Source organism: Rhinatrema bivittatum, chromosome 9, assembly GCF_901001135.1.
Source record: "Rhinatrema bivittatum chromosome 9, aRhiBiv1.1, whole genome shotgun sequence".
NCBI classification, from domain to species: domain Eukaryota; kingdom Metazoa; phylum Chordata; class Amphibia; order Gymnophiona; family Rhinatrematidae; genus Rhinatrema; species Rhinatrema bivittatum.
The window spans coordinates 35,184,592-35,203,387 of NC_042623.1; positions in this window are offsets into that span (position 1 = coordinate 35,184,592).

The window sequence follows — 18,796 nt, forward strand, 5'->3', positions numbered from 1 at the left end:
GCCCTGACTTCTGCTTTGTCTAACCATCTTTTGACACTCTCCTCATCTAGACCTCAGCCTTGCTTGTCACTGCTTTCAGACTGCTGCCAGCCCTGCACCCAGCTTGCTTAACGACGCCTCTTCAGCCTATGTCCTGGACATGGTTCATTCAGGCTTCGGCCTGCTCTTGCTCGGGTGCCCTCTATCAGACTGTGTTCCTATTGGTGCCCGGGTCTCTGGGATTCCGCCTTGCCCAGTACAGACTGATACCTACACTAGTTGCTGCCTCTAGACTGACCTCGATCCACCCATCAACGACCACTGATGGAGGCCACCTAAGTCCAGCCGGCCCCGGCACCCAAAGGCTCGGGGAACGATGGCTGGTATTGGTGAAGCGCCAGCCCGCCTCCGTCCGTCAGCCCTCTCTGCCTGCCAACGGTGGGGACCCGTAGGATCCCTCCTACAGGTAGCGTCAACCCCACCTCGGCCCAAGGGTCCACCTCTGGCGCAACAAAATGTCTGTATACAAATGCTAGAAGTCTATAAAATAAGATGGGAGAGTTAGAGTATATAGCACTGGATGAAGAGGTAAATATATAATTGGCATCTCAGAGAGATGGTGGAAGGAGGATAACCAATGAGACACTGTGATACCAGGGTACAAATTATATCGAAATGATAGGATGGATCAAATTGATGGAGGGGTGGCACTATATGTTAAAGACAGCATTGAGTCAAATAGGATAAAAGTTCTTCAGGAAACAAACTGCAATGTTGATTCTTTATGGATAGAAATTCCAGGTGAAAAAGGGAGTAATACATTAGTGTGGGTGTATTACCATCTACCTGGCCAGAATGAAGTAACAGACAATGAAATGCTAAAAGAAATTAGGGAAGCTAACAAAATCAGCAGCACAGAATAATGGGTGATTTCAGTTACCCCAGTATTGACTGGGTGAGTGTTACATCAGGACATTCTAGAGAAGTAAATTTCCTAGATGAAATATATGACTGCTTCATGGAGCAGCTAGTACAAGAACCAACAAAATGGGAAATTAGTTTAGACCTAGTCCTCAGTAGAAAACAGGATTTGGTGTGAGAGATAACATTGTTGGAGCCACTTGGTAATAGTGATCATAACATTATCAAATTTGACTTAATAACTGGAAGGAGCACAAAAAAGAAATCTACCATGACTGCATTTAACTTTCAAAATGGTAACTGATAAAATGAGGAAAATGGTTAGAAAACAACTAAAAGGAGAAACTGCAAAGGTTAAAAGAGTTTAGCTCAGGCATCGGAGTTATTTAAAAATACCATCTTGGAAGCCCAGACCAGATGTATTCCACACATTAGAAAATGTGGAAGGAAAGCTAAGCGACTACCAGTATAGTTGAAAGGTGAGGAGAGAGAGGCTATAGTATCTAAAAGAACATCTTTCAAGATATGGGAAAAAGATCCGAATAAAGAATACAGAAAACAGCATAAGAATTGGCAAGTCATATGCAAAGCATTGATAAGGAAGGCAAAGAAAGAATTTGAAAAGAAGCTTGCCGTGGAAGCAAAAACTCATAATAAAAACCTTTTCAGGTATATTCAAGGTAAAAAGCCTGCGAAGGAGTCAGTTGGACCATTAGATGATCAAGGGGTAAAGGGGGTACATAGCAGAGAGATTAAATTAATTATTTGCTTCGGTATTCACTGAAGAAGATGTAAAAGATATACCCATAGTACATGAAGCGATACCCACAAGTACAGTAAAATGAAAAACCCCAAATAGATAAATTATAAAGGAGGAAAAAAGACTTCATAAACCAACCCTGGCAAACACATTGCCTGAGTGGTTGGACTATTTAATTATGAGTCTTAAAACAAACCTCAATTTTTAAAGTGAACTGTGCTCTAAAGTGCATCTTTAAGAGAAATTTGTATTTGATATATGGAGGTTTTGATAGAATTAAGCCATACATTTAAAATTGGATGTAATTCTAAATAATGTGAATGCTAGCTCAGATTATTATCTGATCTTGAATGATTTAAAATCAATTTAAGCCTCACTGAATTCATAGAAGAAATACAATTAATTAAACAAATAACAGTATAACAGCTTTTTGTTCATAAGATTGATCGAGTGATATTTTATATTTTATATTTCAGCAATGTTTATATCAAAAGGGTTCCAGCGTCTGACTTGCCATCTTTATTTAAAAATCTGTATAGTCATTTTAGTCTTGATTATAAGAAATGTGTTTTATAAAATTTATAAACTCCAAAGTTTGATACACTAAGAATTCACGCGTATATATATTTTTTCTTTTTAAGACTGTGCATTTTCGGACAATGTAATACAAGGAACTCCCTGATGCAGCCGCAGACCGGCAAAACGCTGGCCAACTTCGGAGTCTTTAGAATGGATGATTTATCAAATGAACATTGATTTAAAGCACAGGAGGAATTCGCTTACACTCAAGCTAAGTTCTTTTTGATGCACTTTAGAGCACAGTTCACTTTAAAAACGGAGTTTTTTTTTAAAGGCTCATGATAAAACAGTCCAACTACTCAGGCAATGTGTTTGCCAGGATTGGTTTATGAAATCTTTTTTCCTCCTTTATAATCTATTATTTGGGGTTCTTCATTTTACTGTACTTGTGGGTCTCGCTTCATGTACTGTTGATATAAAGTACCCATTGGCTTGTCTTCAGTTTTTCATTAGAGATATACCCATGCCAGAAATGATTTTCAAAGGTGATGATTCAAAGGAACTGAAACAAATCCCAGTAAACCTAAAAGATATACTAAGACAAATTGACAAACTAAAGAGTACCAAATTACCTGGACCAGATGGTATACATACCAGAGTACTGAAAAGAACTGAGAAATGAAATTGCGGACCAGCTATTTGAAATATGTAAACTATCAATAATATCATTTATAGTACCTGAAGAGTGTACAATGTAACACCAATTTTTAAAAAGGGATCAAGGGGTGATCCAGGAAATTACATACCAGTGAGTCTGATGTCTTTGCCAGGCAAAATGGTAGAAACTATCATAAAGAACAAAATTACTGAACATATCGCATACTGAACATATAGCATATTTTAATGGGACAAAGCCAACATGCATATGGCCTAGAGATTTCTTGCCTCACAAATTTGCTACATTTTTTTGAGGGCGTAACTAAACATGTGGATAAAGGTGAGCCAGTTGATATAGTGTATCTGGATTTCCAGAAAGCATTTGACAAAGTCCTTCAATATAGACCTTTTAGGAAATTAAAAAGTCATGGGATAGGGGGCAGTATCCTATTGAGGATTGCCAACTGGTTAAAAGATAGAAAACAGAGTAGGGCTAAATGGTGAATTTTCCCAATGGAGAAAGGTGAATAGTGGAGTGCTACAGGGATCTGTTCTGGGACCACTGCTTTTTAATATATTTGTAAACAACCTGGTGGTCAAATTTGCAGATGACACAAAGTTTTTCAAAGTTGTTAAATCACTAAAAGATTGTGAGAAACTACAAGAGGACATTGCAAAACTGGGAGACCGGGCATGCAAATTGCAAATGAAATTTAATGTAGACAAGTGCAGAGTGATATATTTAGGGAAGAGTAACCCAAATTATAGCTATATAATGCAAAGTTCCATATTAGGAATTACCATTCAGGAAAAGGATCTAGGTGTCATCGTTGAAAATATGTTGAAATCTTCTGCTCAGTGTGCAGCAGCAGCCAAGAAAGCAAATAGAATGCTAGGAATTATTTGGAAAGGAATGGAGAATAAAACTGAATATCATAAAACCTCTGTATAGCTCTATGGTGCAACCTCGTCTTGAGTATTGTGTGCAGTTCTGGTCACCACATCTCAAAAAAGATATAGCAGAATTAGAAAAGGTACAGAGAAGGATAACCAAAATGATAAAGGGGATGGAACAATTCCCCTATGAAAAAAGGATAAAAAAAAGTTAGGACTCTTCAGCTTGGAGAAGAGTTGGCTGAGGGGAGATATGATAGAGGTCTATAAAATAATGAGTGGAATAGAACGAGTAAACGTTAATCAGTTGTTTACTCTTTTGAGTACAAAGACCAGTGAACACACAATGAAGTTACTAGGTAATGCATTTAAAACTAATAAGAGAAAAATTTTTTTTACTCAATGTATAACTCTGGAATTTGTTGCCAGAGGATGTATTGGTATAGCTGCATTTTAAAAAGGTTTGGACAAGTTCCTGGAGGAAAACTATTAACCATTAATACATAGAGTTGTGGAAATCCACTGCTTATTTTTGGGATAAGCAGCTTGGAATCTATCTACCCCTTGGTATCCTGCCAGGTACTTGTGATCTGGCTTGGCCACTATTGGAAACAGGATACTGGGCTTGATGGACCTTTGGCCTGACCCAGTATGGCAAGTCTTATGTTCTTATCGAAAAAGAAGGGAAGCAACATTGAACTTGATGGCGGCAGTGATTGATTCCCACTGGGCAATGCTGGCACAGTAACTGAGACTGAGATGGCATGAAAACGTAAGGAAATGTATGAAAAACCTTCCTAGAAAAATTATTGGCAGAAGCAATACAGTGAGGCCTCACGATGAAAGTTCCTGCTTGAAAAAAGCCAAAAACAAGGCCTAAAGTAAGAGCAGTGAGTAATCAAAACTGGCAACTCCATGGAAAAAGAGAGACTGGAGAGGCCCCCACATAGATGTGTGGTATGTTAACATGCTGGTCATGCTCTGTGAGGCACAATCAAAGTTCTAAACTTCGACATAAAAGGTCCAAGCTGGGCTCCATCGGATGATGTCACCGATTTGTGAAGACTGCCATTCTGTTTATCCTTGGAAAACAAGGTTATAATGAGATCATTGCCACTTGTATGGCTGAGCTGTGCAGAATCATAGATCACTGTTTCTCCCAGGACAAGCAGGATATGGTAGTCCTCACATGTGGGTGACATCATCAGGATGGAGCCCAATCATGGAAAACATTTGTCAAAGTTTCTAGAACTTTGACTGGCACCACTGAGCATGCCCAGCATGCCACTAACCCTGTATCTAGCAGGGTTGGCCTCTTTTTTTCCGCACAGTAGTAGCCTTGCGGATTCTGGAGCTCTGTGAGTTTACCTCACAATTTCCTCACGTAAAAAATGTGTCCCCATCCCGGGGGTCCCCCATCGACCACTGACCTCCGTCGATGTCGGTACGTTTTCTCCGTCTTTTTCGGTCGGTCCCCAGCTGTGTTTTTCATCGGTGCCCAACGGACACCGACCGCGCGCCGCCTTTAATTTTCAAATATCATGGCCATCGGGTTCCACAAATGTCCCGAGTGCCCTAGAACTATGTCCATTACGGACCAGCACGATGTGTGCGTTTTGTGTTTCGGCCCTATTCACGACATCCAGCAGTGCAGTAGCTGTTCACAAATGACGCCGAAAGACCGCAGAGCCCGCTTGGAGAAGATGGAATTCCTTTTTAAGGTATCTCCATTGACTTCTGTCAAGCCGACACTGAGTCAAAAGACTTCGTCTTCAAAGACTCTGTTGCCACCGAAATCTAGATGACAAAAGGCCGCCGGTGACCGGACTTCATCTTCTTCCTGCTCTAAAGCATCAACGTCTTCCTCATCGATGCCGGAAAAGGAACAGGCTGAACATCAAGAAAAGCACCATCGCCATCGACGAAGTGCTTCCTCTGATGTCGACACCGGAAGGCCATCGACATTGGCACTGACAGAGCCACCAGCCAAGAAGTCCCAAGGAGACGAGGCCCCATCCCTGTCTGGACTCGGGACACCGCAGTGTTCCCCACCAAAACCGGTGCTGGGAGCCGAGACTCCACTAACACAAGTGGACCCTCCGGCAACGCCCACCGAGCCTCCACCCCCGATAGCTGTGCCACTGATGTCAGCTTCTCGGGTGGAATTGGACAGGATTATCCAAGAGTCAGTTCTCCAAGCTCTCCGAGGATTCCAGTCCCCACCGGCACCGGCCCCCATGCCGAAGCCTGATCCGATGCCTACCATGCTGGCTCCACTTCTTGACTGACTGGATATATTACTCGGTGCACTGCCATCAACACCGCTTCTCGCTGTGCCTTCGGCTCCTGCAAAACCACTGACACTGATGCCGATTCCATTGTCCTCGGATGAGGAATCGCATCTGCCAATGCCGGAGCCAACCCCAGGACCATCAGGTTTGTTACCACCCCAGTGTCCTTCGAAAACACCGATGCCATCAATGCCATCACCGCCTTCGGTGCCCCCATCGGTGCCACTTCAATTCCCATCGGTGCCACCTCCAGATCCGGCTGGATTTGGACCTGCCCATCGACCTGAGAGTCCTCGAGGTGCTGGTGATGAGCCTTATAATCCCTGGGGGGATGATTCTACAGACTCTGATGACTCAGAAGAACTCCTTTCAGAGCCTGCTCCCCCAGTGGAACACCGTCGCTCTCTGCCTGAAGACATGACATTTGCAAATTTCATTAAGGAAATGTCTGAGACCATTCCCTTTAATTCGCAGACAGAAGAGGATGCAAGACACAAAATGCTTGAAGTGCTGCAATTTGTCGATGCACCTAAAGAAGTCATGGCAGTACCAGTTCATGAGGTGCTTCTGGACTTCTCACAGGACAAGCAGGATGGTTGTCCTCACAAATGGGTGACATCGAGGATGGAGCCCCACCACGGAAAAACTTCTGTCAAAGTTTCAGGAACTTTGACTGGCCCCTACTGGGCATGCCCAGCACGGCACTAACCCTGCAGCCAGCAGGGGTCTCCCTTCAGTCTTCTTTTTTCCGCGCAGCAGTAGCCACGCGGTGAAAGAGCTCTTAACCACGTTCCTGACAGGAATTAAGAATTTACTTCTTTAAAGAAAAATTTGCCCCTCAGGGGTCTCCCTTCGATAAATTTTTCGACCCGCGGAACTTCGGTAAGTTTTGCCGTCGTTTTGTTCGACTACCGTCGACTTTGGCCCTTGAGGCCTGTTGGCAGTCGACAGTCCCACGGCTAAATTTTTGGCCTACTGCCATGGCGTCGGGTTTCTGTCGGTGCCCGGACTGTACCCGAACTATGTCAATCACAGACCCTCATAGAGTCTGTGTTTTGTGCTGAGGGAGTGAGCATGATGTTCTGACTTGCACCAAATGTGCCCTAATGACACCAAAAGGTCGCAAAGCCAGAATGGAGAAGATGGGGCTCCTCTTCCATGTCCGCACCCCAACGCCATCGATTGCATCGACGTCATCGGAACCGGCACCGTCGAGGTCTCATCATCATCGACAACCCTTCGGTGACCGTCCGCCATCGATGACTTCGCGGCCATCGACTCCTGTTCCTTCCCCTGATGCTCGAGGGGATCGAAAGGAGAAACATCGCCATCGACGTCATAAGTCTCGGCCAGTCGAGGAATCGACGTCATCGACCTCTGCACCGACCGAGCCACCGACGAAGAAGCCTCGATCAGAGGTGGCACCGTCCCCTCTTGTTTCGCAGGCACCGAGGCAACCCTCACCCCCTTCGGGTTTGGGAGCCGCGATTCCACCGGTGATGGTGGTCCCTCCGGCTCAGCCTCAGCCTCCCTCTCCCGTCGAGCCGAGTCTTGTTACCCCTGGTCTCCGGGCAGAACTGGACCGGCTGGTCCAGGAGGCCATCGACAAGGCGATGCAACGGTTCCAGACTCCTCCGGCACCGACTCCGGCACCGAGAGTGGAACCGATCACCGAGCCGATTGCAGCTGCACTGGCTCCGCTGCTAAACCGGATGGAAGCGCTCATGACGGCCCTTCCACCGGTGATACCTGTGTCACCGACACCGGCAAGACCGCTGTCACCGACAGGTTTTTCATCAAGTGGAGAAACACCATATCGAATTCCCCCTTTGGGGATAGTTCCATCAGTGCCAGGTCGTCCCTCGCCACCGATCTCTTCCTCGGGGGCGATACGCACCTCTGCTCCACCGAGGTTTCCGATGCCGGCACCGATTCCATCGAGACCGACACCGGTTCCTTCGATGCCGGCACCGGCACCGGCACCGATCCCGCCATCGATTCCATCGAGAATATTCTCGATGCCCCCAGTGGTTCCTTCCAATTTTTCGGAGCCTCAACCAGGGCCTTCAGGTGTCCAACCCCCTCGTGCTCCTACAGGTCACCAACCTGATCCTTAAGACACTTGGGGTGATGATACTTCTACTGACACTGATGATTTGCCTTCACCACCTTCCCCTACGGGAAGTAGAAAACGTTCTCCACCTGAGGACCTCTCTTTCATTAATTTTGTGAAGGACATGTCGGAGTTGGTTCCTTTCCAACTCCAGTCTGAACAAGATGACAGGCACCAGATGATGGAATTACTCCAGTTCCTGGATGCCCCAAAAGTCATTACCTCTATTCCAATTCATCAGGTTTTCCTAGACCTTCTAAAGAAGAATTGGGAATCTCCTGGGTCTGTTGCTCCCGTAAACAAAAAAGCTGACTCTACCTATCTCGTACAGTCAGCACCTGGTTTCCAAAAACCACAATTGGACCATCATTCTGTAGTCGTAGAATCAGCTCAAAAGAAAGCTAAACGACTAAAACCACACTCTTCCATACCTCCTACTAAGGAAAATAAATTCCTTGATAGTATAGGTAGAAAGGTATATCAAGGAGCTATGCTGATTTCCAGGATAGCTTCTTATCAGCTCTATATGACTCAATATAATAGAGTCATTCTGAAACAAATGCAGGACTATTCAGACACCTTGCCAGAACAGTTCCAGCCACAGCTTCAATCCCTTCTCGACAAAGGGTTTGAAGCGGGAAAGCATGAAATAAGAACAGCTTATGACATATTTGATGCTTCCACTAGACTTTCTGCTACAGCTATTTCTGCTAGACGCTGGGCTTGGCTCAAGTCATCTGACCTTCGTCCAGAAGTTCAAGACAGGCTTTCTGACTTACCTTGTCTTGGGGATAATTTGTTTGGTGAGCAAATTCAGCAAATTGTTGCTGAACTAAAGGATCATCATGAGACCCTTAAACAGCTCTCATCCATTCCTCCTGACTTGCCTTCTAAGCAGCCGTTTAGAAAAGACTCCAAAAAGTCTTTCTTCCGGCCACGAAAGTATTATCCCCCGTCCTCTAAGCCTCGGCCTGCAAGGTCTTATCACAAGACTCAACCTCGCCAGACTCGAAAACAAAAGCCCGCTGCAGCTCCACCACCGGGCCCTGCGGCGGGTTTTTGACTCTCACTTAGAGAGCACTTGCCAAACCCCTCTTCCAGCTATACCAGTAGGAGGTCGGCTGTGCCACTTTCTAGAAAGGTGGCGTCATATCACCACAGATCAGTGGGTGATAGCTATAATCGCACAAGGTTACCATCTCAACTTCCTGACCCTCCCTCTGGACTCCCCACCCCTGCAGCCGTGGAGTCTCTCCGATCACTCTATTCTGTTAGAGCAGGAAGTTTCTCTTCTCCTACAATCAAATTCTATAGAACCCGTTCCTCCCTTACAACAAGGACTGGGGTTCTACTCCAGGTACTTCCTGATCCCAAAAAAGTCAGGGGGGCTTCGTCCCATCCTGGACCTACGGGCCCTCAACAAGTACCTCCACAAGGAGAAGTTCAAGATGGTAACCCTGGGCTCATTGCTCCCTCTGCTGCAAAGAGGGGATTGGCTATGCTCTCTAGACCTGAAAGACGCATATACCCACATTGCGATCACACAATCTCATCGCAAATACCTGCGTTTTCTAGTAGGCCGAAATCACTACCAATATCGTGTACTACCTTTCGGCCTGGCATCCGCACCACGAGTGTTTACCAAGTGCCTCGTAGTAGTTGCAGCGTTCCTAAGGAAGGAAGGTGTCCACGTCTACCCCTACCTGGACGATTGGTTGATCAGGGCCCCAACCCAGCAACTTGCTCGGTCCTCCCTGACCCTAACAATTCAAACTTTGCTTTCTCTAGGGTTTCTTGTCAATTACAAGAAATCCTACTTAGTCCCATCTCAAACCTTATCCTTCATTGGGGCGGACTTGGACACCTTACAGGCAAAAGCCTTCCTTCCTCATCAACGGGCCCAAACCCTGGTGTCCCTAGCTCGCCAGCTGCAGTCTCAACACACAGCCACAGCTCGCCAATTCCTTGTTCTTCTGGGACACATGGCCTCCTCCATTTATGTGACTCCCACGGCCCGATTGGCCATGAGAGTCACACAATGGACTCTGAGACGGCAATGGACTCAAGCTATTCAGCCTCTGTCCTCCATGGTACGCATCTCCAACGCTCTTCGTCTGTCTCTTGCCTGGTGGACGAATCCATTCAACCTCCTAAAGGGCTTGCCCTTTCTTCCACCAGATCCTCGGGTCATCCTCACCACCGACGCTTCCAACATCGGTTGGGGAGCCCATGTCAACAATCTACAAACTCAAGGATTCTGGTCACTAGAGGAAGCCAAACACCAAATAAATTTCCTGGAGCTCCAAGCAATCCGCTATGCTCTCAGGACTTTTCGAGATTGCCTATCAAACCATGCAATCTTAATCCAGACAGACAACCAGGTGGCCATGTGGTACATAAACAAGCAGGGGGGCACAGGCTCCTTCCTTCTGTGTCAGGAAGCTGCGCAGATTTGGGCAGAAGCCCTCTCCCGCTCCATGTACCTCAGGGCCACCTACCTACCGGGAGTAGACAACGTACTGGCAGACCAGCTGAGCCGTGTCTTCCAACCTCACGAGTGGTCACTCAATCCTCTGGTAGCGACCTCTCTATTTCACAAGTGGGGTTATCCCCACATAGACCTCTTTGCGTCCCCTCAGAACCACAAAGTGGACAATTACTGCTCTCTCATTCGGAGCCAGCACTCTCCGCCGAGGGATGCATTCTCCCTCACGTGGACGACCGGTCTACTCTATGCATTCCCTCCACTTCCTCTTCTGTCGAAGACTCTCTTGAAGCTTCGCCAGGACAAGGGAACCATGATCCTGATAGCACCGCACTGGCCACGCCAAGTGTGGTTTCCCATGCTCCAGGATCTCTCCATCCGCAGCCACATTCCTCTGGGAAAGGACCTGCATCTGCTCACTCAAAACGACGGATGCCTCCTCCATCCCAACCTCCAAGCCTTGTCCCTGACGGCATGGATGTTGAAAGGTTAATCCTTCAGCCATTTAACCTTTCGGATTCAGTTTCTCGTGTCCTGATCACTTCACGAAAGCCTTCCACAAGAAAATCATATTCATACAAATGGAAACGGTACACATCATGGTGCACTTCTCAGTCCCTTGATCCCCTTTCCTGTCCAATCTCTAAATTCTTGGACTATTTATGGCACCTATCAGAATCAGGTCTAAAGACCTCTTCTATAAGGATGCATGTCAGTGCGGTAGCCGCCTTCCATAAAGGTATCGGGGGTGTTCCTATTTCAGTACAACCCCTGGTAACACGCTTTCTTAAAGGCTTGCTCCATTTGAAGCCACCTTTACGTCCTCTGGCCCCATCCTGGGACCTTAATCTGGTTCTTGGTCGCCTTATGAAACAACCTTTCGAACCTCTTCACTCCTGTGACCTAAAATATCTCACATGGAAAGTATTATTTCTTTTGGCTGTTACTTCAGCTCGCAGGGTTAGTGAATTACAGGTCCTAGTTACCTATCCGCCTTACACTAAGTTCCTGCAGGACCGGGCGATACTCCACACTCACCCTAAATTTTTGCCTAAGGTAGTTTCGGAGTTTCATATCAATCAATCCATCATACTACCTATCTTCTTTCCCAGGCCCCACTCCAACTCCAGGGAACAGACTCTGCATACCTTAGACTGTAAACGAGCTCTAGCTTTTTATCTAGACCGTACAGTTTCTCACAGAAAGAGCACTCAATTATTCGTCTCTTTCCATCCTAACAAGTTAGGACAACCTGTGGGTAAGCAGGCTCTTTCCTCCTGGTTGGCGGACTGCATTTCCTTTTGGTATCAGCAAGCTGGCATTCCTTTCCAAGACCGTGTCAAAGCACACTCTGTGAGGGCCATGGCAACTTCAGTAGCACACCTTCGATCGGTGCCGCTTCCTGACATCTGCAAGGCTGCAACCTGGAGTTCCCTCCATACTTTTGCAGCCCACTATTGTTTGGATAAAGCTGGAAGACAGGATTCCATCTTCGGCCAATCTGTCTTGTGTAACCTTTTTCCAACATGATGTACCAACACCCTTCCACCTTCCCGGTAGGGTGCGGATGCCCTTTCCCAAATTACGCCCCAGTTGTTGTGCCTGTTGCACGCCGTTGGGTACATTTGGTGCAAGTCAGGACATCCTCAGCTCGGTACTCACCCATTTGTGAGGACAACCATCCTGCTTGTCCTGTGAGAAAGCAAATGTTGCTTACCTGATGTAACAGGTGTTCTCACAGGACAGCAGGATGTTAGTCCTCACGAAACCCGCCCGCCACCCCGCGGTGTTGGGTTTGTTTATTTTACTTTTTAGGCACTGCTTGTAGCTATAAAAACAAGACTGAAGGGAGACCCCTGCTGGCTGCAGGGTTAGTGCCGTGCTGGGCATGCCCAGTAGGGGCCAGTCAAAGTTCCTGAAACTTTGACAGAAGTTTTTCCGTGGTGGGGCTCCATCCTCGATGTCACCCATTTGTGAGGACTAACATCCTGCTGTCCTGTGAGAACACCTGTTACATCAGGTAAGCAACATTTGCTTTACTAGAACGTAATTGGGAACACCCTGGCACAGTTCCACCGGTAAACAGGAAAGTTGATGCCATTTACCTAGTCCAGTCAGCCTTGGGATTTCAAAAATCACAGCTGCCCCACCAGTCTGTAGTCATGGAGACTGCTCAAAAGAAGTCCAAAAGATCCCAGCCTCATTCTTCGGCACCTCCAGGAAAAGAGCAAAAATCCTTAGATGCCTTCGGACGAAGAGTCTTCCACGGCTTAATGTTCATAGCACACATAGCAGCATAACAGCTGTATATGACGCAATATTCAAGAAACCTTTGGAAGAGGGTCCAAGAATACTCTGAATCTCTACCAGACGAATATCAGGAAGGACTCAACAACATCCTTCTCAAAGGTCTTGATGCTGGTAAGCATGAAGTAAGGGCGGTATATGACATCTTTGATACTGCATCCAGGGTTTCTGCAGCAGGCATAAGTGCCAGATGATGGGCATGGCTCAAATCCTCTGAGTTATGACAGGAGGTCCAAGACAGATTAGCAGACCTTCCTTGTACAGGTAACAACTTATCTGGCACTAAAATCCAAGAAACAGTTGCTCAATTAAAGGACCACCACGACACCTTGCGCCAACTGTCTGCTCTCCCTGCAGATTATTCATCCACTGCCAAGAGATCTTTCAGACGGGATCCTAGATGGTTTACCTACAAACCAAGAAGGTATTACCCACCTCAATCCTGTACTCGACAGACTAAACCTCCGCAAAGAGGTCAGCCTCGTCAACTTAGAGCGTCAAAAACCCAACCAGCCTCGCAGACAGGTCCAGCTTTGGGGTTTTGACTCTCTAATAGAGAGCAGCAGCTAATCTCTCCTGTTCCTTTCCATCCCAGTGGGAGGTCGTTTGTGCCATTTTGCCAATCTATGGCACAGTATCACAACGGACCAATGGGTCCTAACTTTAGTCAATCAGGGATACCATCTAAACTTCCTCACTATACCACTGAACGGCTTGCCACATCCCGTAACATATCCAAACATTCGCTCCCCACTTCTCGAAGCAGAGCTCTCCACCCTTCTGCAATTGAATGCTGTGGAACCAGTACCTCAATCACAGTGGGGTCAGGGGTTCTACTCTCGCTATTTCCTAATTCCAAAAAAACCAGGAGGCATCCGTCCGATTTTGGACCTACGTTCCTAAACAAACATCTCAAAAAAGAGAAGTTCAGGATGATGACCCTGGGTACCATACTACCACTCCTACAACAGGAAGATTGGCTCTGCTCTCTAGACCTTCAGGAGGCTTTTGCACACATTGCAATATACCCTCCTCATCACAAATACCTCAGATTCACAGTAAATCCAAATCATTTCCAGTACTGAGTACTACCATTCGGCCTCGCATCAGCTCCACGAGTATTGACAAAATGCCTGGCAGTAGTAGCAGCCCATTTGAGGCAACACAATATCCATGTCTATCCATACCTAGATGATTGGCTCATCAGAGCTCAGACTCAAAAGCTAGCACTTCAGTCACTCCGTTTCACTATCAGTCTACTCCAATCTCTGGGGTTTCTAATAAACTACCCCGTCAAATCTGATTCCATCTCACACAATATCGTTCATAGGAGCATATCTAGACACCATCCAGGCAAAAGCGTTTCTCCCAGAAAACAGAGTACGCACACTATAAAACTTGGCCAAATCAGTGCAATCTCGCTGACCCACCATGGCTCATCATTTTGTGACCTTACTGGGTCACATGGCATCCACAGTTCATGTAACTCCCATGACTCGACTAGCCATGAGAGTAACGCAATGGACCTTAAAGCCTCAGTGGTCCCAATCAAGTCAACCGATGTCCCACATTGTCCACATCACCAGCCAGCTTCGACTCTCCCTAAATTGGTGGATACAGGACTCCAATCTAAAAATAGGACTTCCCTTCCAACATCCACAACCTCAAATCATATTAACGACAGATGCATCCAACCTGGGTTGGGGGACCCATGTCACCAACCTCCAAATCCAGGGAACCTGGACAACATTGGAAGCAAAGCACCAGATAAACCTTCTGGAGCTCCGGGCAATTCGATATGCTCTCTTCTCCTTCCAGGATTGCCTCTCCAACAAAGTAATCCTAGTCCAAACAGACAACCAAGTAGCAATGTGGTACCTAAAGAAGCAAGGAGGCACAGGCTCTTACCTGCTCTGCCAGGAGGCGGCGCAGATATGGGCCTGGGATCTATCCCACTCCATGCTACTGAGAGCGACCTATCTGGCAGGCGTGGACAATGTGATGGCGGATAATCTCAGTTGGACCTTTCATTCCCACGAATTGTCTCTAGATCCCACTGTAGCACATCAAATATTTCTCCAGTGGGATCACCCGCACATAGACCTCTTTGCATCAATACACAACTGCAAAGTGAGAAAGTTCTACTCTCTAAATCGCAGCAACCATTCACTTCCACGAGATGCCTTTGCCCAATCCTGGGCAATGGGTCTTCTCTATGCCTACCCGCCACTTCCACTCATCAGCAAAACTCTCGTGAAACTGAGGCAGGACAGGGGAACAATGATTCTCATAGCCCCTTACTGGCCACGTCAATCTTGGTTTCCCATCCTACACGACCTATCAATCCAGCAACCGATTCGCCTAGGCAAAGACCCAACCTTGATCACACAGAACAACGGTCTATTGCACCATGCCAACCTCCACTCACTGTCTCTGACAGCTTGGATGTTGAAAGGTTGATTCTATAATCTTTGGACCTCTCTGAAAATGTGTCCCAAGTCCTCATAGTTTCATGAAAGCCTTCTACTCGAAGGTCCTATCTTTCCAAATGGAATAGATTTTCATCATGGTGCATGACGAAGGAGATAGATCCTTTTTCCTGTCCTACAACAAGGTTCTTGGACTACCTTTGGCATCTCTCGGAATCTGGCTTACAAACGTCTTCCATCCGAGTACACATTAGCGCAATATCTGCTTACCACAAAAGCATAGGTAATGCCACAATTTCGGTACAACCACTCGTGGCTAGATTCATGAGAGGCTTCATACAACTCAAGCCTCCACTTCATCCTCCAGTTCCAGCTTGGGACCTTAATGTTGTCCTAGCGTGGCTTATGAAGCCTCCTTTCAAACCCTTACAGTCCTGCGAGCTTCGACATCTCACCTGGAAAGTAATCTTTCTGGTAGCCATAACATCAGCTCGTAGGGTCAGTAAACTACATGCACTGGTAACATATCCACCGTATACCGGATTTCTTCACGACTGTGTGATACTTCGTACTCACCCTAAGTTTCTCCCTAAAATAGTTTCTAATTTTCACTTAAATCAATCCATAACTCTTCCTACCTTTTTTCCAAGACCTCACTCACAACCAAGTGAGCGAGCTCTACACTCCTTGGATTGTAAATGCACTCTTGCCTTTTATTTAGATCGCACTGCAACCCACAGGAAGTCCAGCCAACTATTTGTCTCTTTCAATAAAACCAAATTGGGAACTCCGGTAGGCAAACAGACCATATCTACCTGGCTAGCGGATTGCATTTCTTTTTGCTATCATCAAGCAGGACTTCCTCTGCAGGAACGTGTTAAAGCGCAGTCAGTAAGAGCAATGGCAATGTCAGTGGCACACCTCCGTTCCATACCTCTTGCTGACATCTGTAGAGCTTCCACATGGAGCTCCTTCCATACATTTGCAGCTCATTATTGTCTTGACAAGGCTGGCAGACAGGATTCCATCTTCGGCTAATCGGTCCTGCGTAACCTGTTTCCCATATAATAACCCAGCTTCCTTCCTGCGACCCAGGGAGATGATCAGGCTGCCCTGCTAACAAAACTACCACAGTTGTTGTGCCTGTTGTACATTGTTAGGTGTTTTGGCTACTTTACATCCGGGCATCCTGTAGCTTGCTAATCACCCACATGTGAGGACTACCATCCTGCTTGTCCTTTGAGAAAGCAGAGTTGCTTACCTGTAACAGGTGTTCTCACAGGATAGCAGGATGTTATTCCTCATGAAACCCGCCCGCCACCCTGCGGAGTTGGGTTAGTTTACATTTTCTTATTTTATTTTTCGCTCATACTTTTTACTACAAACGAGACTGAAGGGGGACCCTTGCTGGATGCAGGGTTGGTGGCATGCTGGGCATGCTCAATGATGCCAGTCAAAGTTCTAGAAACTTTGACAAAAGTTTTCCATGATTGGGCTTCCTCCTGATGATGTCACCCACATGTGAGGACTAACATCCTGCTGTCCTGTGAGAACACCTGTTACAGGTAAGCAACTCTGCTATATTCAGCAAATTCTTAACTTACAAGCTTTGTAACCTTAGAGACTGTGGGGTCCAAAATGAAGCACTTCAGCACCATCTGCTTGCTCAACCAAATTTGACCCTTACAACAGCACTGGAAAAGGCTTTGGCAATTGAAATGGCACTGCAGAACACAAAAGAAATCTGGATCACAGCGATCGATACAGGCATTGTCAACCATAATAAGAATGTCACTCAGCAGATAACCCATAGAAACATAACTATATGGCCCATTCAATCTGCCCATCCACACCAACTAATTCAGCTTTACATTCCCTACCATTCCCTCAGAGATTCCCTGTGTTTATTCCATGAATTCGGATACTTCTAGTTTCCACCACCTACATGGTTTGGCTGTTCTATGCATCTACTACCCTCTTTGTAAAGAAATATTTCCTTAGATTATACCCTCATCCCATGATCCCTCATTTTAGAGCCTTCTTTCTGTTGAAGGAGATCCACCTTCTGTGCATAGAAGTCTTGGAGGTATTTAAACATCTCTATCATATCTCTCCTATCTTACCTTTCTCTAGGGTACCCATGTTTAGACCTTTAAGTCTGTCACCATATGAATTAAAACAATGACCACTGATCATTTTAGTAGCTACCCATTGAACTGACTCAAAATGATTTATATCCATTTGATGGTGTTGTCTCCTCAATTGTAGACAGTATTCCAAATGAAGTCTAACCAGGAACCTATAAAGAGGCAATATCAGCTCCCTTTTTCTGCTGATAATTTCTCTCCCTATGTAATCAAGCATCTTTTTCCATTGATGAGCTGGCTGAATTAGCTGTGATCAGTAGCGGATTGCCCTATCGGGACTTCGGGCATACCCCATTGGGCTGGTCAGTCAAGTCACATAACACTGAATTTCATGTGCTCATGCTTTACTGCATATTCTCCGCTCATACTCAGCCAGATCCTCCTGGAGCTGGTGTAAGAGCAATGCTCACAGAAATGCCATACTGCTAAATGCCAGCCAACCTGCAGCCAGTTTGGCTTGCTGTAGTCTTTCTATATACATAGATGGAGTTTTCATGTGGTGCAGGGCAGATGGAGCATGCAGCAGCACCCAGGACAGCGACATCTGGTGTTGCTCGCAGCGGCCCCCATGTCTGAGGAGCTGCTGCGATTAACACACAGCCCCACAGCAGGCTGTTCTGGCAGAGCGGGAACCTCCAGTGAGGCTCTCCGCTCATTTCTGTTTTTTGAGGTTTTTTTGCTTTTCCCATGGCTGTGGTTCCAGCAGCCTATGCGTTCCTCATATTTTTTTTGTCCCCGCAGCTGTAGATGCAGCCGCAGCTCTATTGGCCTCCATTTTTCTATGGTCCTTTCCCTACAGCGTTGCTAATATCTCTGTCTGCTCTCTGCTCTCCTCACTACCATGTGGTAGAAACACTTCCGTTTGCTTTTCCTCATATGACTCCGTCTCTTTCTGCCATGCGAGGCAGCCAGCAGACCCCGCTACTGTCTCACCATGGCTGAAGGCCTTGCTCATTGATTTTTGCCATGGCAAAAAATAACCCCACTCACTGCATCAGGTCTTTATCTACTTCTTCCCACAGCAGGGCCATCAGGCTGATAGCCCTGCCTGGATCCCTCCTGACCACAAATGTAAGTAAAAGTTTTTTTTTTTTAACATATTCAGAGAGATGGGGAGGAGAGAGAGAATGGGAGTGTGACAGAGAGCATACATGCATATGCGTGTATGTGTATGTTCATGGGAGTTCATTTGTGTGTTTAAACACGTGCAAGGGAGTGTGTGTGTGTGTATATAGGTATCAGAGGATGCGAGGGAGAGTGTGTGTGTGGGTGTCAGTGGGTACGAGAGAACAAG